The sequence below is a fragment of the Oncorhynchus mykiss genome, chromosome 9 (genome assembly GCF_057628025.1).
Source record: "Oncorhynchus mykiss isolate SJ-2025 chromosome 9, ASM5762802v1, whole genome shotgun sequence".
Classification (NCBI taxonomy): Eukaryota; Metazoa; Chordata; class Actinopteri; order Salmoniformes; family Salmonidae; genus Oncorhynchus; species Oncorhynchus mykiss.
Window position 1 is genome coordinate 24,277,828 of NC_143030.1, and position 22,397 is coordinate 24,300,224.

Sequence of the window (22,397 nt, forward strand, 5' to 3'; positions counted from 1 at the left end):
TTGTACAACTGAATGCCTTCAACTGAAATGTGTCTTCAGCATTTAACTCAACCCCTGAATCAGAGAGGTGCAGGGAGGCTGCCTTAATTGAGATCCAGCTAGTTGCTTAACATGACAGTATTAGGGACTGCTCAACCGTACAACACTATAACAGATACTTTTGGATTGACTGCTGGTTAACCATGTTGTGTCAACCAGCCGCAGTTACTCCCACAGAGAGTACAGTACTCTCTCACCAACAAAAATGATTCCAGTCAGTGTCTGAGTGGATTTTTGGACATCTGATGATAATTGCAACCAGAAAAGTGTGTGACATATTTTTCCTTTCCTGTGGGTGTGAGCAGTATCTTCACAGTTTGAGATTTGCCAGCGGCAGAGAATGTGTAATACAGTGCGTCACGCAATAGCCATTGTGGTCTAGCTGCCTTTTCCCATCGCCAGGAAACAAAATGGCCAACTGTATTGAGCAGCATGGAGTCGTAGTGACCATTTGACCTGTGGTAAGTGCACAGGAGTGCAGTCACTCGTGAACTTGTGACACTGGCGGATGACATCAGGATGAAGCTCTTGCCTGTTAGCATACAATGGGTTGGTCATGAACAGGAAATACTGTGTGTTGATTAGGACTTGTCAAACAAAGGTAGCATGTCAATTGTGACAAGTTAGTGAATATCATACGCATATCCTCTGCTATTCACCATTTGATGATGTATAGTTGGATAGGATTCAGAATAATATCAGGATCAAAGGCTTCATTAAAAATATCAAGGTTAAAACAGATTTAGTGAATATTAAATGATGTATTATCATTTATTCTACTGTATCGGCTATTACAAAATATAATACCAAATTATAATCTAGGTCTATTTAATCCAAAGAGGGCAGACAATGTTTATACCTTCTAAAATCGTATTATTGTTGCAGATTAGGCCGTTATGCTGCTCTTAATAAAATTAAAAAAATTAAATGTCTGAAACCATGTCGGTTTCCAAAGACACAATTGGCACGACTGACTTCTAAAGGTGAAATCATAGTTTAGAGAGCAGAACACACAACCAGGCAAACCAGAATGGCTTTACTCCGTACTTCCATCCATCCTGTACTCAATCTCAATTCCCATCCATGCTGTCTCCTCTGGTTGCGCTCTCTCTCTCTCTCTCTCGATAATCTGCATTCCTCTGTTGCATGACATTTTCAGATCAAATGTAGCAGGAACTCAATCTCTCCCAAAATCCAGACTAGATGAAGAATAATCCGATTTCGGGGATAGCTATTGGAGTTTAAAAAACGGAGAGGGGTGCAGCCCATCAAGAGTGACCCATTCCATACAATGGGATTTTGTAGAGTGCATTAATATAGGGTTATAGGTCATTGTACTGTAGTTATCAGTAGTTATATGCCCTAGTCACAGGGGTGGGCAACTCCAGTCCTCGGGGGCCTGATTGCTGATTAATCAAATTTCATTCTAAACTGAAGATCATGATTAGGTGATTATTGGAGTCCGGTGTGTTAGCTGGGTCTTAACTGTGACACCAATCAGGCCCCCAAGGACTGGAATTGCCCAAGCACATTAAAACTCCCTGAAAAACACATTGAAATAATAAAATAATGCATCTATCTTGAATCTATGACCGTAAAAAAATTGCCTAAATAAAAAGTTGGTGTTCTGTCTGTGGCTATACCTCCTACTTTGTAGCTTACTTTGTTTAACATAGCTCAAACGTTTCTGGTAGCCTTCCACAAGTTTCCCACAGTGAGTTGGGTGATTTTGGCCCATTCCTCCTGACAGAGCTGGTGTAACTGAGTCAGGTTTGTAGGCCTCCTTGTTTGCACACGCTAGGATTGAGGTCAGGGCTTTGTGATGGCCACTCCAATACCTTGACTTTGTTGTCCTTAAGCCATTTTGCCACAACTTTGGAAGTATGCTTGGGGTAAATGTCCATTTGGAAGACCCATTTGCGACCAAGCTTTAACTTCCTGACTGATGTCGTGAGATGTTGCTTCAATATATCCACATAATTACCCACAAAATTTTCCTACCTCATGATGCCATCCATTTTGTGAAGTTCACCAGTCCCTCCTGCAGCAAAGCACCCCCACAACATGATGCTGCCACCCCCGTGCTTCACGGTTGGGATGATGTTCTTCGGCTTGCAAGCCTCTCCCTTTTTCCTCCAAACATAACAATGGTCATTATGGCCAAACAGTTCTATTTTTGTTTCAACAGACCAGATTTCTCCAAAAAGTACGATCTTTGTCACCATGTGCAGTTGCAAACCATAGTCTGGCTTTTTAATGGTGGTTTTGGAGCAGTGGCTTCTTCCTTGCTGAGCGGCCTTTCAGGATATGTCGATATAGGACTCGTTTTACTGTGGATATAGATACTTTTGTACCTGTTTCCTCCAGCATCTTCACAAGGTCCTTTGCTGCTGTTCTAGGATTTATTTGCACTTTTCGCACCAAAGTACGTACACCTCTAGGAGACAGAATGCATCTCCTTCCTGAGTGGTATGACAGCTGCGTGGTCCCATGGTGTTTATACTTGCATACTATTGTTTGTAGATGAAGAGGTAACCTCAGGCATTTGGAAATTGCTCCCAAGGATGAACCAGACTTGTGGAGGTCTACAATAATTTTTTCTGAGGTCTTGGCTGATTTCTTTAGATTTTCCCCATGATGTCAAGCAAAGAGGCATTGAGTTTGAAGGTAGGCCTTGAAATACATCCACAGGTACACCTCCAATCTCCAACTCAAATGATGTCAATTAGCCTATCAGAAGCTTCTAAAGCCATGACTTCATTTTCTGGAATTTTCCAAGCTGTTTAAAGGCACAGTCAACTTAGTGTATGTAACTCCTGACCCACTGGAATTGTGATTCAGGGATTTATAAGTGAAATAATCTGCCTGTAAAGAATTCTTGGAAAATGACTTGTGTCATGCACAAATTAGAAGTCCTAACCAACTTCAAAAACGACTATTTGTTAACAAGACATTTGTGGAGTGGTGTATGTAAACTTCAGACTTCAACTGTATGTACATGGGCTGTATTGAGGATAATGCAGAGCCTGTGCTGAACCCAAACAATGGTGGTCTAGTGAGGGCAACTGGTCTAGACCATAACTCATTAGTTTTGTAGACAGGGTTTAAGGCCTGTGCACGAGGTACTGTGGAATGGCATCCCATTATGAAGCAATACAGAGACCTTGCATACGAGTTAATCATTTTTATTTTTCTACTGGGGGAGGTAAGAAAAATAGGATCTCAGGCAGGATACGATTGATACAGGAAATTTGAAGCCTGAAATGTCGGTCCCTGAACTGGGTGATGCACAGTGAAGAAAGTGTAATGTCAACATGCTACCAGGCAAGGGCCAAACGGAAGAAATCAGACAGAGAGGGACAACCTGTATTTGTCCAATAAGAAACATTCCATTTCATATACTTTGAACAGGACCTAACTAGTTGGAGACATTCCCCCCAAAAATTGAAAAACAAAACAAGATGAAAAGAAAGATCGCTGGCAACATGAACAAAGATGAAGGATTTGAGGGGACACCATCACGGATTCCTCAGTTGTCGTCTTCAGCAGTGTCCTCTTTATTTTGTTTTTTTATTTTACCGAAACTGTCAGAAAAATACATGAGGCTAGTCACCAGAATGACAGGGGCTGCTGCTACTGACAAGGGACAATGAGAAATCAAGACAGCCAATCACCATGGACATAAGTGTCGCTTTCACTCTATATCTGTGTGTGTGTGTGTGGCAAAAAAAAAAGAGTGAATGTATTTCTCAATTTTCATATTCACATCTCACTATGAAAGGAATATGAAAGCAGCTCCTAACATGAGTGTTACTTGGAATTAACTCATTACATTAAGCACATTACATGCTTTTAGAAGTCTAGTGATCACAATCATTAACATGCTCCCTCTACAAAAAAAAAAGAAGTATGAGCGTAAGTAGGAAAAGAAAGCCACTGAGGAACACATCTGAAAATACATATTGATGACATAAGGGGCTGGACCGGGTTCAATCCAAAAAAAAAGTACAAGACAGACTCCGTTGAAAACCTACACTAGGTTGCCAACTCCTTTTGTATTCAGAGGAGCCTTGTGATACTTTATAGTGGCAGGCTTTTGAAAGGTACTTGTTCAGTTTTAAGAGAACTCCCTTTAGATGAGGCTTCCAAACTCACTGCAATGATGCCGGTTAAATCCACTTCAATTAAACCACTTCATTACGGACTCAGTCTCAGACAGCAAACTTTTTCATCCGTGTTGTTTTGCTGTTATTTTAGCATTCCGCCAGTGCCAAAGGGCCTAGATGGGTCCTGACGGCTTTAATTAACTGTTTTTCCACGGTCTATCTGGTTAAAACAACGGGGAAAATAAGGTGGATGAAGATAGGAGGAGGAAGTGTGTGTGTGTGTGTGTGTGTGTGTGTGTCCCATGTTGACTAACAATGCACTCATTAAAAAGACAAGATGCAAAGACAGTGGAAACATATATAATATATGGGAGAAACAAAAAAAGGTACTGTAAATCATTTGGCTGGCCAAATGAGCAAATGTAAAAAAAAAAATTTTTAAAAAAGGTCCCTGATTCAGTTCAGATGAGTTCTAGGGAACATGGAGCTACAAGGATGGCTTACCCTTCAGATGTAATGGAAAGTATTGATCCACGCAAAAGCAATATCTAGTGTTCTCTTCACAAACCGTCATCCAGATTCATCATCGAATACCTTTTGTCTTTGATTTTAGAATATATTTATATATATTTTTTACAAATAAAACAGTGTTGGAAAGGTGATGTTTATGTATTGGTTAAAATTAACTACCTAGATGGTGCCATGCAAATGTTTCCTTGCTAAATAATGACTAGTAAGTACATTAGCTATCAGACTACTTGCTCATCAATTCCATTTCAGTCCCTTAAAGGGGAAATCAGCAGTTTCTACATACATTTTTGGACTTATAAATTCATGATATTTATCCATTGGTTCACGCCTGCCTCTTTGCAAACGAATGGAATCATGAACAGTCTTTTTTTATGTGTCGCCTGCATCCCCCAGATTTGCCTTTTTAGCAGTCTCTAAAACGGCTCACTCCACTTTCTCACAGCACCTCTTTACCTCACAGATTGGAAACATTTCTTAAGGTATTGTGTAGAAAGATGTGACTTCAAATTTAAAACTACTGAGCATTTAGGAATTCAGTGTATTGTTAGTTGGATATAGTCTAGGCCTATACATGTATGACCAGGACAACTTTCTAAGTAAGAGAACTTTAAACATTTAAAGGTGTGGGGGGGGGGGATTGATCTGAGGGCCTTCAAAAGGGGGGTTGCCCACACCAGTTGCCCATCCCTGTTCTTAGTCCACAACATTTGTATTTTTGGGTGTAGGTACCCTTTAATTAATGTGCCGCCTAGCAAGAGGCTGTTGTTTAGCTGGATTTTTGTAGCGCACGTGAATAGAGTGAAAAATAAAAAATAAAAACACTGGATTGATGAAAATAATGATGATATCATTCTGCCAGAATGAAGCACAGGTTACTTTGTATTTAACATTTCATTGAGAAGATTTTGGGTTAAGTCTTTCCATCTACCAGAATACTGTTTTAATTAGCATCGTCGCTAATGGCACACAAAGTGGTAGACACGTGCTCTGCACACACGGGCATTCTCATTGCCTCTTCAGAAAGTTGCAGGAAATAAGAATCACTGATGCATTCTGTTCATGTCTTTATGATAAACTTTGGCAATTGAATACATTTTTTTTTAATACATTTAGTTGATTCCCTACTGGATTTCGACTCATCGTTAGCACTTACATTATATGAGACATGCAAATTCACAAGCATCAATCTGTCCACAACGCACAAACATTGTACTGGGAGGCGGGACAGACTCCCAGGCTGCGTTACACTGTCATCCCTCCCTTTGTGACTGACAGGCACCTATCCTATCAATAGATCACTAGAATATGCATTTTGTTCATTCTGGCAGGAGATGGCTCAACGGACTAGCGAATTGAAACTTTTCAAATGAAAAGTAGACCTAGTTAATATGAAGTGGAAAAAGTAGCCGGCTGAAAATTTGTGTTCAACCGGCTGATTAGCTGACGCTAATGGAAAACACTGATTAATACAGAATCATAAGTAATATTAGAATAAATCATGTGAATGTGATAATACGATCATCTGCATGCTCCATTGATGTTGTTGGTGCGGAGCTTGATTAGTAATGCCTAGGAATAAAATGTGAACACTAATTGAGAAGTCTATGTAAAGGTGTGACGATTTTATGCACTTCATTAAGTGTGACTGAACAGTCGCTGACACTTCAGTGTGAATCATTTCTTATATTTACCCCCTTTCAAGGGTATAACATTACAACTGTATAGCCAATAGCCTGTGTCTGCAGATCGAATGAGGTGAATGAACCTACAGCAGCCAAGGTGATAATGGCTGGGGTCATTTTTGCACATTTTTGCTGTTCTCCAAATCGCTTCTTAATTTATTTATTTTTGTATATATGAGCTTCAACTCATTTTCCCCCCCTTGCGGACCTCACTAAAACTCAAACACTGGTTACGGACCTGAAATCTAGCTAGCTGCTAACAAACTTGCTAGTCGACAAGCTTATCAGTTGCATTTGAATTTCAGGGCCTTTAGTGTAAAAACACCTTCCGTTTACCTGACAGTTATAACCTCTTCATGGCTGACAAGTATTGAGATTTTAAGAACAGTAGAGTTGACTGTTCGACAATTAGGCTTCCAAACACCTGCTGTCTTCAGTATCAAAACAGCATGAAAACACTGGTCTTTCTCAAGGGACACGGCGGAAAAGCTAAATAAATAGCAGTCAAACACAAAACAACGTTATCCCCCACAATGCACCTGGCGGCTGTTTGTGTGTATGTGTGTGTGTGGTTAGATCAAAATGTGCGTAGAGATGCCTTGAGTATATTCAGCTTCATAGATCCAACAGCAGGGGCCTCCAACCACCTCAGGCTCCAGCAGAGCTACCTGATGTGCAGGCTTGTTCCAGCCCAACACCAACACTCACCCCAGATGGAATAACAGGTGGATTATTTGGTGTGTTACAGTAGGGCTGAAACAAAAGCCTGCACTCACAGAAGCTGTGAAGCCTGTCCTACAGGATTCCTGACATGAAATAAATGATATAATCCAATGGCATGACTTTGTGATATCATCCCAAATACCATGATTATGCTTAGTGAACCGGTTGAGAGCTCTCGCTGCATGTGTGATATAACATTGTGAGAGTGTCAATTTATTTCCCTGAACTGGTTAGAGAAGTCGGCAAGTCAAATAACTTCAGCATGCAAAGCAGTCAGTACGCTAGTCTGTGACCCTGCTTTTTCCATCGGATGATACTGCAATCAGTTGGCACTATGAAACTAGTATCACCATTCAATCTCTCGCTGCACTGCTTCTCACTCTGAATACGTTCCAGGATCCATCAGTAATCAGGTACGGCAAACCGCTTCACAAATTTGGACACGCGACCAACCGCTCGTTTGCATATCATGGTCTTCTAAAGCGTGATTGCCACAAGCTCCATGATTGAACACACACTTGTTCAGACAAAAATCCACTACTTGCATAATTCGAACAAGTGATGTATTGCTTTGAATGCTAACGCTTCAAACCTCTCAACACACACTTCGACAGCTATATTTTATAAATATAACTAATTTACTCCATGGGAGTGCGATTTTTTTAAGCTTCCAAGGTTTACTCGTCAACATGATTTGGGTTATCATATACAACACCTGTTTAGAAACGTGGGTAGCTAGGCCTATATACAGTGCCTTGCGAAATTATTCGGCCCCCTTGAACTTTGCGACCTTTTGCCACATTTCAGGCTTCAAACATAAAGATATAAAACTGTATTTTTTTGTGAAGAATCAACAACAAGTGGGACACAATCATGAAGTGGAACGACATTTATTGGATATTTCAAACTTTTTTAACAAATCAAAAACTTAAAAATTGGGCGTGCAAAATTATTCAGCCCCCTTAAGTTAATGTCTCTATCAGTTTTGCACATCGAGAGACTGACATTTTTTCCCATTCCTCCTTGCAAAACAGCTCGAGCTCAGTGAGGTTGGATGGAGAGCATTTGTGAACAGCAGTTTTCAGTTCTTTCCACAGATTCTCGATTGGATTCAGGTCTGGACTTTGACTTGGCCATTCTAACACCTGGATATGTTTATTTTTGAACCATTCCATTGTAGATTTTGCTTTATGTTTTGGATCATTGTCTTGTTGGAAGACAAATCTCCGTCCCAGTCTCAGGTCTTTTGCAGACTCCATCAGGTTTTCTTCCAGAATGGTCCTGTATTTGGCTCCATCCATCTTCCCATCAATTTTAACCATCTTCCCTGTCCCTGCTGAAGAAAAGCAGGCCCAAACCATGATGCTGCCACCACCATGTTTGACAGTGGGGATGGTGTGTTCAGCTGTGTTGCTTTTACGCCAAACATAACGTTTTGCATTGTTGCCAAAAAGTTCAATTTTGGTTTCATCTGACCAGAGCACCTTCTTCCACATGTTTGATGTGTCTACCAGGTGGCTTGTGGCAAACTTTAAACAACAGTTTTTATGGATATCTTTAAGAAATGGCTTTCTTCTTGCCACTCTTCCATAAAGGCCAGATTTGTGCAATATACGACTGATTGTTGTCCTATGGACAGAGTCTCCCACCTCAGCTGTAGATCTCTGCAGTTCATCCAGAGTGATCATGGGCCTCTTGGCTGCATCTCTGATCAGTCTTCTCCTTGTATGAGCTGAAAGTTTAGAGGGACGGCCAGGTCTTGGTAGATTTGCAGTGGTCTGATACTCCTTCCATTTCAATATTATCGCTTGCACAGTGCTCCTTGGGATGTTTAAAGCTTGGGAAATCTTTTTGTATCCAAATCCGGCTTTAAACTTCTTCACAACAGTATCTCGGACCTGCCTGGTGTGTTCCTTGTTCTTCATGATGCTCTCTGCGCTTTTAACGGACCTCAGACTATCACGGTGCATTTATACGGAGACTTGATTACACACAGGTGGATTGTATTTATCATCATTAGTCATTTACGTCAACATTGGATCATTCAGAGATCCTCACTGAACATCTGGAGAGAGTTTGCTGCACTGAAAGTAAAGGGGCTGAATAATTTTGCACGCCCAATTTTTCAGTTTTTGATTTGTTAAAAAAGTTTGAAATATCCAATAAATGTCGTTCCACTTCATGATTGTGTCCCACTTGTTGTTGATTCTTCACAAAAAAATACAGTTTTATATCTTTATGTTTGAAGCCTGAAATGTGGCAAAAGGTCGCAAAGTTCAAGGGGGCCGAATACTTTCGCAAGGCACTGTAGGTATGAAAACGATTGGAGTAAATGTACTGTACGTCACCACCTATAATTAGTTCAGGTCCCTCAACAGTTTCTCCCAGATACGTTTTCATTAGCTTGGAATGAGCCTATGCATTCATACAATATGAGCAGCAACAAAGTGCAACCCGATCCTCAATGTTATCTGATGGGAGCATGCTAAATATGATGTTACCATGTCATGCCTGCTTGAATCACTCCCACATACACTATTTAATTAAGAATAGTATTTTAGGGTTAAATGCCAGCCCAGTAGATGTCTACATCAGCCAGTAGCCTATTGGCCCTTCTACAAAGATTATTGAAGGCAAAAAAAAGCCTGACACTGTGTGGAGTAGGTAACCCCACAAATTGGCAATATTATTTCCAACACTTTGTGGGCCCTCCCCTTGATAGGATAATGGCACAGAGGCTTTTTCTCAAATATTTTATGATATTGAAGAACACATTGGGAGTGATCTTAGACCGTTCCTCCATACAGAATCTTTCCACATCCTGTTTATCCTTTGTGCTCATGGACTCCCCTCTTCAATTCAAACCACAGGTTTTCAATGGGGTCCAAGTCCGGAGACGGAGATGGCCATTGAAAAATATTGAACGTGTGGTTAATTAACAATTTGGATTTTGATGTGAGCTTGCTTGGCATCACTGTGCAATCGTGGCCAAGTTTTAGCCTCCTGGCAGAGGGAACCAAAAAGATCCTGGTACTTGGTAAAGGTCATGATGCCGTTGACTTATTCATTTATTAGTCACAGGCATAATTGCAGGGTACAGTGAAATTCTTAAGATCCGAGCTCCAACAGTCAATGAGTATTCATCCCATTTGTTATGCCAAGGATAAATAAGTACAGGAGTAAAAATGTAGATAATGAGTTGCAGGTCACGCATGGCCAACGATGACACTACTTGGTCATCCACTTGGCACGGTAAGCTCCCTTTTCATTTCAGTGGTGGATAGTTCTCACTCGTTAGTCTTCATAATCTCTATCCTACCTCATGCTTAGACGAAGAATTTACTCTCAAGTTGTGATTTATATGAGAAGTTCAACACCAAGCCAAAATACATATCTTATATTACCCCCCTTGATGAGCATATACTATAGCTGCAATAACTAGAAACACTAAATCAAGTGAGAATAAACAAAAATCACATATTGCTGTTGTATCCATCCATGAGTCATATATTTAAAATGCAAACATGTCAATGATGTACTATAAAACAAACAGTGCATTGTCATGCATGAACTGGGTTACCCCCCTTTAAAAAAACATGGTTTCTTCCGAAAGTATTCACACCCCTTGACTTTTTCCACATTGTTGTATAACAGCCTGAATTTAAAATGGATAAAATGGAGATGTGTCACTGGCCTACACACAATATCACATAATGTCAAAGTATTAAATAAAAAGCTGAAATATTTTGAGTCAATTCTTCAACCCCATTGTTACGGCAAGCCTAAATACGTTGTGGAGTAATGAGTTGCATGGACTCACTGTGGGTGCAATAACAATGTTTAACATTATTTTTTTGAATGACTACCTCATCTCTGTACCCCACTCATACAATCATTTAAGGTCCCTCAGTCGAGCAGTGAATTTTAAACACAGATTCAAATCGCAAAGACCAGGGAGGTTTTTCAATGCCTTGCAAAGTAGAAGAATTATGTTTTTATACATTTTTAGAAATTAAATAATACATTTGCAAAAATGTCAAAAAACCTGTTTTCGCTTCTCATTATGGGTTATTGTGTGTAGATTGATGAGGGAAAACATTAATTAAATACATTTTATAGTAAAGCTGTAACGTAACGAAATGTGGAAAAAGTAAAGGGGTCTGAATACTTTCTGAATGCACTGTATATAAAACACTTGAATGAAAACAGTGTAGGTAAAAAGCTACAGTATCTCGGTGTCTACATCAATGTTTTTTGTGAAATATTTGCTTGACCTTGAAGGACTTGATGGACAATGGGGTTTCCTTAAGTGAGGAAAACGTCTGTTGCTAAATAAGGTCACTGCCCCATAAAACAAGTATACAACTCGTACCAAACTGGCCTCTCAGTCATACTCTGAGAAAAAAAGTAATAACCACTAAGAACACAAAGATGGCTCCTCGTGCTGGTAAGATTGACTGATTTTTTTAAGCATCACAACATAGATGTGCAGTGTATGTCATTTATACCAGGACCTGTATTTATCAAGCATCTTCGAGTAGGAGAAGGGTAAACAATTTGAATTCAATCACTTTTTAATAGCACGCCTTTTGATTACATCCAAACTTTCCATGCATGTTTGCTAAAAGATTCAGGAGATAAATGGTGCTAAGTTGACCCCCATCATATCATGAGACATCCATGTCTTCATCACTGGAAAAGATACAAGTTTGAGTTTGATATCATTTAAAAGCTTACAAACAAGTGTTGTCAAACAATTGCATATTTTCTTTGCCCCCCCCAAAAATAGCATTTTAATTTTTAAACTAATCTGTTAATTATCTTAAAACTAGTAAACTCATATTTGTTTTCATATCCGCATGTTGTAGCTTCAAACCTTTTTGAAATCTGAGGTTGTGCTGTGACCTCCATCGGTTGAGATACAACATGCTCTTGAATATTTCAATTTACAAGAACAACAACGTTTTCGTCTTTTGAGCTTCTAGTCAAATCTATGCAGCCTACTCAATCACTTTTTATAGCTACTGTTTACAGGCCTTCTGGGCCATATACAGCGTTCCTCACTGAGTTCCCTGAATTTCATTGCAGATAATATTCTAATTTTTGGTGACTTTAATATTCACGTGGAGAAGTCCACAGATCCAAAAGGCTTTCGGAGCCATCATCGACTCAGTGGGTTTAGTCCAACATGTCTCCGGACCTACTCACTGCCACAGTCATACTCTGGACCTAGTTTTGTCCCGTGGAATAAATGTTGTGGATCTTAATGTTTTTCCTCAAAAAGGACCACCTTTTTTATTACATTTGCAATCGCAACAAATAATCTGCTCAGACCCAACCAACCAAGGACCATCAAAAGTTGTGCTATAGGCCCTCCCGGGTGGCACAGTGGTTAAGGGCACTGTACTGCAGCGCCAGCTGTGCCACCAGAGACTCTGGGTTCATGCCCAGGCTCTGTCGTAACCGGCCGCGACCGGGAGGTCCGTAGGGCAACACAGAATTGGCCTAGCGTCGTCCGGGTTAGGGAGGGTTTGGCCGGTAGGGATATCCTTGTCTCATCGCGCACCAGCAACTCCTGTGACGGGCCGGGCACAGTGCACACTAGCCAAGGTTTCCAGGTGCACAGTGTTTCCTCCAACACATTGGTGTGGCTGGCTTGGATGCGCGCTGTGTTAAGAAGCAGTGCGGCTTGGTTGGGTTGTGTATCGGAGGACGCATGACTTTCAACCTTCATCTCTCCCGAGCCCGTACAGTACAGTACAGAGTTGTAGCGATGAGACAAGATAGTAGCTACTAACAATTGGATACTGTGAAATTGGGGAGAAAAAGGGGTAATGAAAAAAAAGTTATGCTATAAATTCAGACAACCCAAAGATTCCTTGATGCCCTTCCAGACTCCCTCTGCCTACCCAAGGACGTCAGAGGACAAAAATCAGTTATCCACCTAACTGAGGAACTCAATTTAACCTTGCGCAATACCCTAGATGCAGTTGCCCCCTAAAAACATTTGTCATAAGAAACTATGCAGAAAATACCCGAGCCCTGAAGCAAGCTTCCAGAAAATTGGAACGGAAATGGCACCACACCAAACTGGAAGTCTTCCGACTAGCTTGGTAAGCCCTCAACGCTGCTCGATCATCCTATATTTAAACTTAATTGAGGAAAATAAGAATACAAAATTTATTTTTGATACTGTCGCAAAGCTAACTAAAAAGCTGCATTTCCCATTCACTTCAGCGGTAATAAATTCATGAACTTCTTTGAGGAAAAGATCAAGATCATTAAAAAGCAAATTACGGACTCCTCTAGAAATCTGCGTACTCCTCCAAAGCTCAGTTGTCCTGAGTCTGCACAACACTGCCTGGACCTAGGATCAAGGGAGACACTCAAGTGTTTTTGTACTATATCTCTTGACACAATGATGGAAAAAATAATGCCCTGCATACTGGACATATTTCCTGCATATTTGTCCAAAAATGATGCAGAAAAATGAATCCATGCTTTTGTTACTTCTAGGTTAGACTACTGCAATGCTCTACTTTCCGGCTACCCGGATAAAGCACTAAATAAACTTCAGTTAGTGCTAAATACGGCTGCTAGAATCCTGACTAGAACCAACATTTTTAATCATATTACTCCAGTGCTAGCCTCTCCACACTGGCTTCCTGTTAAGGCAAGGGCTGATTTCAAGGTTTTACTGCTAACCTACAAAGCATTACATGGGCTTGCTCCTACCTATCTTTCCGATTTGGTCCTGCTGTACATACCTACACGTACGCTAGGGTCACAAGACACAGGCCTCCTAATTGTCCCTAGAATTTCTAAGCAAACAGATGGAGGCAGGGACTTCTCCTACAGAGCTCCATTTCTATGGAATGGTCTGCCTACCCATGTGAGAGACGCAGACTCGGTCTCAGCCTTTAAGTCTTTATTGAAGACTCATCTCTTCAGTAGGTCCTATGATTGAGTGTAGTCTGGCCCAGGAGTGTGAAGGTGAACGGAAAGGCTCTGGAGCAACGAACTGCCCTTGCTGTCTCTGCCTGGCCGGTTCCCCTCTCTCCAATGGGATTCTCTGCCTCTAACCCATTACAAGGGCCGAGTCACAGGGTTACTGGTGCTCTTCCATGCCGTCACTTGAGTGGGTTGAGTCACTGACGTGGTCTTCCTGTCTGGGTTGGCACCTCCCCTTGGGTTGTGCCGTGGCGGAAATCTTTGTGGGCTATACTCGGCTTTGTCTCAGGATGGTAAGTTGGTGGTTGAAGATATCACTCTAGTGGTGTGGGGGCTGTGCTTTGGCAAAGTGGGTGGGGTTATATCCTGCCTGTTTGGCCCTGTCCGGGGGGTATCATCGGATGGGGCCACAGTGTCTCCTGACCCCTCCTGTCTCAGCCTCCAGTATTTATGCTGCAGTAGTTTGTGTCGGGGGGCTAGTGTCAGTCTGTTATATCTGGAGTACTTCTCCTGTCTTATCTGGTGTCCTGTGTGAATTTAAGTATGCTCTTTCTAATTCTCTCTTTCTTTCTTTATTTCTTGCTCTCTCGGAGGACCTGAGCCCTAGGACCATGCCTCAGGACTACCTGGCATGATGTCTCCTTTCTGTCCCCAGTCCACCTGGCCGTGCTGCTGCTCCAGTTTCAACTGTTCTGCCTGCGGCTATGGAACCCTGACCTGTTCACCGGACGTGCTACCTGTCCCAGACCTGCTGTTTTCAACTCTCTAGATCATGAGCGCTAGAGATACTCTCAATGATCGGCTATGAAAAGCCAACTGACATTTACTACTGGAGGTGCTGACTTGTTGCACCCTCGACAACCACTGTGATTATTATTATTTGACCATGCTGGTAATTTATGAACATTTGAACATCTTGGCCATGTTCTGTTATAATCTCCACCCGGCACAACCAGAAGAGGACTGGCCAACCCACATAGCCTGGTTCCTCTCTAGGTTTCTTCCTAGGTTTTGGCCTTTCTAGGGGGTTATTCCTAGCCACCGTGCTTCTACACCTGCATTGCTTGCTGTTTGGGGTTTTAAGCTGGGTTTCTGTACAGCACTTTGATATATCAGCTGATGTAAGAAGGGCTATATAAATACATTTGATTTGAATACAGGGTGGGTGTCATTTCAATAATATAATTAATAGAATGGACCAATCCCTTCAGACCACAGCAATTTATCTGGTGCACCATTGACATTTAATTGACATTTTAACTTTTAATTACTACCACAAAGATGACCGCCGGTTCACTCACCATTGAATGTCAATAAAATGGACTTAACTTAAATGGTCACCTATATTCCTATGTTTTCAGTAAGTTTCCTATGGAGGACTTACAGTATAATTTAAAACAGATATTTCCATTCAAATCGATATTCTCTGATGTGTGGACCTCCAACCATCTTTGTGTATCATTGGAAAGTTTAAATTCACAATTTAATTTCCATTTTAGTACATTTATCAGCAAAAAAAAAAATAGGGACTAAACTACAACATATGAAGATTATGCCTTTTTAAATAATTTATGTTAAAGACATTAAGTACCCTATTTGGGGAACTTTGAGCGGTTCTGGACTGGTCCCGACTAACATTTGTGTGTTTAAAGCGCTCTGTGAACGTCGTAGAGTCCCGCGTCTTATAGTGCAAGAAAGCCCCATCTCTCTCCTCTCCGCCTGAGCTCATTTGAAATGTTAGGTTTCAGATGCCACATTTTGCATAGGGAGTGAAGTGTCCCATTTTCTGGCCTAACCAGTCAAAGGCATGATTTCCGATGTCTTTCAAACTCAAAGCTGCAATTGCAATAGCACATATGAAACGGGAGAATCTAGCACATGCAACAATAGCAGTTTCATCTCACTGTGGTATTCTCAGCTGGATTTAGAGCTCTCCACATGAAAGAATACAAAATCACTTCATAGAATTCAACTAAGACCACGTTCTCTTGATCACAGACAGACAAAATCCCTTTGTGCTTACCACTAAAGTCGCAACGTGTCTGCATAGATTCAAATTGTGTCTCTGTGATGCTCAGTGGACGTTTAGGAAACATTCGCTGTTGACAGTTATATGAGATAGAGACAATATTGTCTCTAAGTAATATATTTAATTATTTTACAGTTATGCGAAATCCTATAGTAAGCAGTTTATAATTTGATTGTTACTGTATTTAGAAAGCATTTCAGTCATTTATCTTGGCCAGGTAGCAATTGTAAATGAGAACTTGTTCTCAACTTGCGTACCTGGTTAAATAAAGGTGAAATTAAAAATGTTTTTAAAAAAGGTCAAGCCCTATTATCCCACTTCTGTTGAATAGGAAAAAAAAACTTAGATTTTGTTATATTTGTGCAATGTACTTGAGCTTGTGTCCTCAAAAGTGAGTGCACTTCAGTTATTTATAGCTATTTTTACCAGAAAGGTGATATTTTAGTATTTCTTGGAGTATGCAGCATTACTAGTAATTGTTTATGGCCCTCATAATAAATTATCCATTTTTGGTATGTTAAAGTAGAAATCTACATTTTTACCTAATGGCCAAGGGGGTTATTTATTTTCATCGAAATTTTTTTTAAAAACTACCTTCCAGAATTTATAAAATAGTTTGACAACACTGTTTGTAAGCTTTTTTATGATATAAATCTCAATTTTTTTTTTTCCTTGATGAAGGTGATAGGTACGGACAATTATGGGGTACGCAAAATGGGTCAAATTTGAGCACCTTTATCTCTTACCATTCATCCATTTTCTGAGCACTTCTACAAAATCGGTAAATATGTATAGAAGGTTTTGTTCAAATCAAAAAGGGGTGCTGTCAAAAAGTGAATGATTACAAATGCTTTTACCCAGTACTAATCTAGGATCTGGTCCCCACTGTCAATACTAATCATATTCATTATGAACTCAGAGGCAATGTTACCACGCTGCTGAAACATGATTGACAACAGTTAAAACAGGACAAACATTTTGAAATACTGTTCAGTTTGCTGGTAGCCTACACTAAATGCAACAATATTTAACTCTGAGTTAAGCCTAACAAAAATTGCTGTCATTTGTATTTGCACATAACTATTTCCAAATGGGTAACATTCATATTTTCAGTTTCCTGATCAAGAAATTCAGTCACACTTGTATGACTAAGAATGTAGTTACGTAGTAATACCGACTCAGTAATAACTGTAGAAACATAGGTATTAAAATGTAATTACATATCCACTCGCTGAACGTTAATCCACATGTGTAATTACTAATGCTACTACACATTTCTGTTCCACTATTGTAACTGTTTTGTAAGTACGTGTTTGAAAGTCACCTGTGATTTACCATGTTAATAACACCAACCCAATAACCTTGGATCTGAGTCACCACTCCCTTGTCAACACTTACATGTAACTACAGGGTGTGGTTACAATCAAATCCACAGGTAATACCAGGGATGCTACCATCTTGATCTAATGAAGTAAATAGGCTAGGACCTGATAGCAACAATTGTAACAAGGCACACACACCATGCCATTAACAACAGATTATTTTCAGTAGTTTATTTCCATGTTATAGCCTGCCCAAATGGGCAATGTTACAAAGGATGCTTGGCAATTATAATATACCTACTCAGGAAGCAAATTCATGGAAAGTTAAATGTATTAATTGCCATGTAGTTACAATGTAGCAAGCTTTGCAGTCAATAGGGTAATCATGAGAAAGTAGGAAGCAGGAGAATATTAAGTATTACCCTTTTAGTTACATTGGGGGTGGGGGTCTCTATTTTGGTGGTGGGGGTCTCTATTTTTGTCTGGGACAATCTAATGCCTTGATTCCATCCGAAATACACAGCTAAACTACTGAATCCTTTAACCACTGTACATCCCAGATTAGTACAATGAATCGTGGTATTGAGTAGAAAGACAGGACTTTACAATTAAAAATCACTGAAAATGTATGAATGTTGTTTGTTCTTCAAATGATGTATTTCATTGCCTCTGCTGCTGTGGACACTTAGGGAAAGGAAACCAATTTGAACCCCTGTCAGATTTCAAAAGGAGTTGCTTGTTCGCAAACAAACCATCACGAGGCCACAATGACGAGTCACTTCAGCAGTCACTGGTAAGTCTCGACATGTGCTTCCAGTCCTAGGAAAAGACAAACAAGAGCTTTTGTATACTTGTCCCGATGCGATACCATGGACATTTGAGCACGTTTCAACAACAAAGGGACATAGGAGATTGACTTTATTCAGTCAGTTCGGCACCTTTCATAAACACAAGCTGTATTCGTATCAAATAATATATTTTCCCAATTTTCTTGGCGCATACAATATGTCAGTATTTTAACTATTTATTTTATACACAGTCACTTATCAAGGGTGTCAATAATTTCAGACCCCTCAGTATACTATCATTACACTTAAACACACTTTTTGGCAAATGCCAAACCAAGATTTGTCCGTCTGACTGCCAGATTGTGAAGCGCGATTCATCACACCAGAGAACGCGTTCCCACTGCTCCAGATTCAATGGCGGCGAGCTTTACACTGCTCCAGCCGACGCTTGGAATAGCAAATGGTGATCTTAGGCTTGTGTGCAGCTGCTCGGCCATGGAAACCCATTTCATGAAGCTCCCGACGAACAGTTCTTGTGCTGATGTTGCTTCTAGAGGCAGTTAGGAACTCGGTAGTCAGTGTTGCACAGATGACTTTGCACGAAGACAGATGATTTTACATTCTGTGAGCTGGTATGGCATACCACTTTGGGGCTGAGCCGTTGTTGCACCTAGATGTTTCCACTTCACAACAACAGCACTCACAACAACAGCACTCACAACAACAGCACTCACAACAACAGCACTCACAACAACAGCACTCAGAGCAGCTCTAGCAGGGCAGAAATTTGGTTAACTGACTTGTTAATCAGTGCCACGTTGAAAGTGACTGAGCTCTTTAGTAAGGCCATTCTACGGACAATGTTTGTCTATGGAGATTGCATGGCTGTGTGTTCGATTTTATACACCTGGCAGCAACGGGCGCGTCTGAAATATCCAAATCTACTAATTTGAAGGGGGGGGTCCACATACTTTTGTATATATGGTGTATTTCAATATATTACTGAAGTATGTATGATTTAAGCAGTACGTGACATTTGGGGGGGGGGGGGGGGGGGGGGTCTCGAATGCGGGCCTAAAAGGCCTAATAGTAAAGAAAATATATATTTTTTACGATTATTATCTTTTAACGCATGAGTTCCAAAAATCGCTAACGGTCGCCCCAGTGTGAATTTGTTTATGCACCTGATGTCAGAATGCAATCACTGTTCCAAAATGTGATTGCTCTGCAATAGGACAGTTCATCCGCGCTGCCCTCAAACCAAGGCACGCTTCCTGCTAATTATCTATTGGTTATGTTTGTCAATTACAAATGATTTCCTAACAAGTTTTATTTTCTAACAACCGTTTGAATGGAGGTGTGTTCCGCCTCCTCATTAATTTATATAAGAAGTAGCCCATTTCACTGTTGTGGACAATTTATGTTCAAGGCTTTACTGAGCTGGACAAAGGAATCTATTTGACGAGAGCCCAAGCACTTCCCCAGATCAAGTATGAAGACATTTAAGCATCTCTAGTCAGAGAAAGTCTTGAACTTTTTCCCCATGTGTGCATCCCTATCAAAGTAAGTGCCGTATTTTCTGTATATAGTGTTGTCGTTTCTACTATAGCATAACATATTTTTATGGATTTGATTGAACCTTTATTTAGCTAGACAATTCAATTAAGAACAATTTCTTAATTACAATGACGGTCTACCAGAAGGCAAAAGACCTCCTGCGGGGACGGGGGCTGGGAGTAAAAAAAATAAATAATAATAAAATCGGACAAAACACACATGACAAGAGCCACCATAACACTACATACAGAGAGACACAAGACAACAACATAGCATGGCAGCAACACATGAAAACACAGCATGGTAGCAAGACATGACAGCATGGTAGCAACACGACATGGGAGCAGCACAAAACATGGTACAAACATTATTGGGCACAGACAACAGCAAAGGGCAAGAAGGTAGAGACGACAATACATCACGCGAAGCAACCACAACTGTCAGTAAGAGTGTCCATGGTTGAGTCTTTGAATGAAGAGATGGCGATAACTGTTCAGTTTGAGTGTTTTTTGTAGCTTTTTCCAGTGGCTTGCTGCAGCGAACTGAAAATAGGAGCGACCCACGGATGTGTGTGCTTTGGGGTCCTTTAACAAAATGTGACTGGTAGAACAGGTGTTGTATATGGAGGATGAGGCCTGCAGTAGGTATCTCAGATAGGGGGGAGTGAGGTCTACGAGGGCCTTATAAATAAGCATCAACCAATGGGTCTTGCGAAGTGTATACAGAGATGACCAGTTTACAGAGGAGTATAGGAGTGCAATGATGTGTTCTTAAAGGAGCATAGGTGGCAAATCTGATGGCCAAATGGAGCACGAGAGCACCCTTACCTGTCAATCTATAAATTATGTCTGTGTAATCTAGCATGGGTAGGATGGTCATCTGAATCATGGTTAGTTTGGCAACTGTGGTGAAAGAGAAGCGATTACGATAGAGGAAACCAAGTCCAGATTAAACATTAGCCTGCAGCTTTAATATGTGCAGAGAGAAGGACAGTGTACCGTCTAGCCATACTCCCAAGTCCTTGGATGAGGTGACTACCTCAAGCTCTAAACCCTCAGGGGTAGTAATCACACCGGTGGGGAGAGGGGCATTCTTCTTACCAAACCACATATCCTTGTTCGGAACACCTCCAAAACAAAGGTAAAGGGCAGAGAAAGCTTGTTGGACATTAAGCTTTGTTGTAGAGCGTTTACCACAATATCCAGGGAGGGGCCAGCTGAGTAGAAGACTGTCATCTGCATATAAATGGATGAGAGAGCGTCCTACTGCTTGAGCTATGTTGTTGATGTAAATTGAGAAGAGCGTGGGGCCTAAGATCAAGCCTTGGGGCACTCCCTTGATGACAGGCAGTGACTGAGACAGCAGATGCTCTGACTTCATACACTGCACTCTTTGAGAGAGGAAGTTAGCAAACCAGGCGAAAGACCCCTCAGGGACACCAATACTCCTTAGCCGGCCCACAAGATTGGCATGGTCTACCATATAAAAAGCCTTAGCCAAGTCAATAAAAATAGCAGCACAACATTGCTTAGAATCAAGGGCAATGGTGATATCATTTAGGACCTTAAAGGTTGCAGCGACACATTCATAACTTGAGCGGAAACCAGATGCCATACCAGAGATTGCTATAGACATCAAGAAAGTCGGTCAGTTGATTATTAAGTTTCCAACACTTCTGATAAATAGGGCAATATAGAAATTGGCCTATAACAGTTAGGATCAGCTTTATCTCCCCTTTAAATAAAGGATGCACCGTGGCTGCCTTCCAAGAAATGGGAACCTCCCCAGAGTGGAGAAACTGGTTAAAAAGGTCACGATGATAGGGGGAGAAATCTTAACTTCTTAAGGTATATGGGGCAGCATTTTCACTTTTGGATAAATAGCGTGCCCAATTTCAACTTCCTGCTACTCATGCCAAGAATATAAGATATGCATATTAGTAGTAGTCTAGTGTCTGTGAGTATAACAGAACTTATGTAGCAGGCAAAACCCAGAGGACTACCCGTTCAGAATTGTTTTTTTGAGGTCTCTGTTCATTGAGTTCTCATTGGGAAACGATATTTCTTAGGAACTTGTTTTCAGTTCCTACCGCTTCCACTGGATGTCACCAGTCTTTGGAATTTGGTTGAGGTTATTCCTTTGTGCAATGAAGAAGTACGGCCATCTAGGAACTGCGTAACACTGTTGAGAGTTGCGCAAGACTTTAAAAGTAGCTTGGTTTGTTGTCTTCCTGTATTGAACACAGATAGACCCGTCTTCAATTTGATAGATTATTAACGGTTAAAAATACCTCAAGTTGTATTACAAAAGTAGTTTGAAATGTTTTGGCAAAGTTTACAGGCAACTTTTGAAATATTTTGTAGAGACGTTGCGCAATTTGGAAGCTGTTTTTTTCTGGATCAAACGCGCCAAATAAATGGACATTTTGGATATATATGGACGGAATTAATCAAACAAAAAGGACCAATTGTGATGTTTATGGGACATATTGGAGTGCCAACAAAAGAAGCTCGTCAAAGGTAAGGCATGTTTTATATTTTATTTCTGCGTTTTGTGTAGTGCCTGTAGGGTTGAAATATGCGGGGTGGGAGATGAGGAAATGTTGGATGTATTTATGGAGCATAATGCATTTACTGTTTTAGTCACATTTTCAAGTACTGGTGACACAC

At 40.7% G+C, this 22,397-nt stretch overlaps 1 protein-coding gene across 8 annotated transcripts in view; it reads right to left on the reverse strand.

Annotated features, from left to right (window-relative positions):
* The window catches only part of LOC110531730 (adhesion G protein-coupled receptor L3), a 336,356-nt gene that overhangs the window by 232,923 nt on the left and 81,036 nt on the right, over positions 1-22,397 (reverse strand). The window lies entirely within an intron of this gene.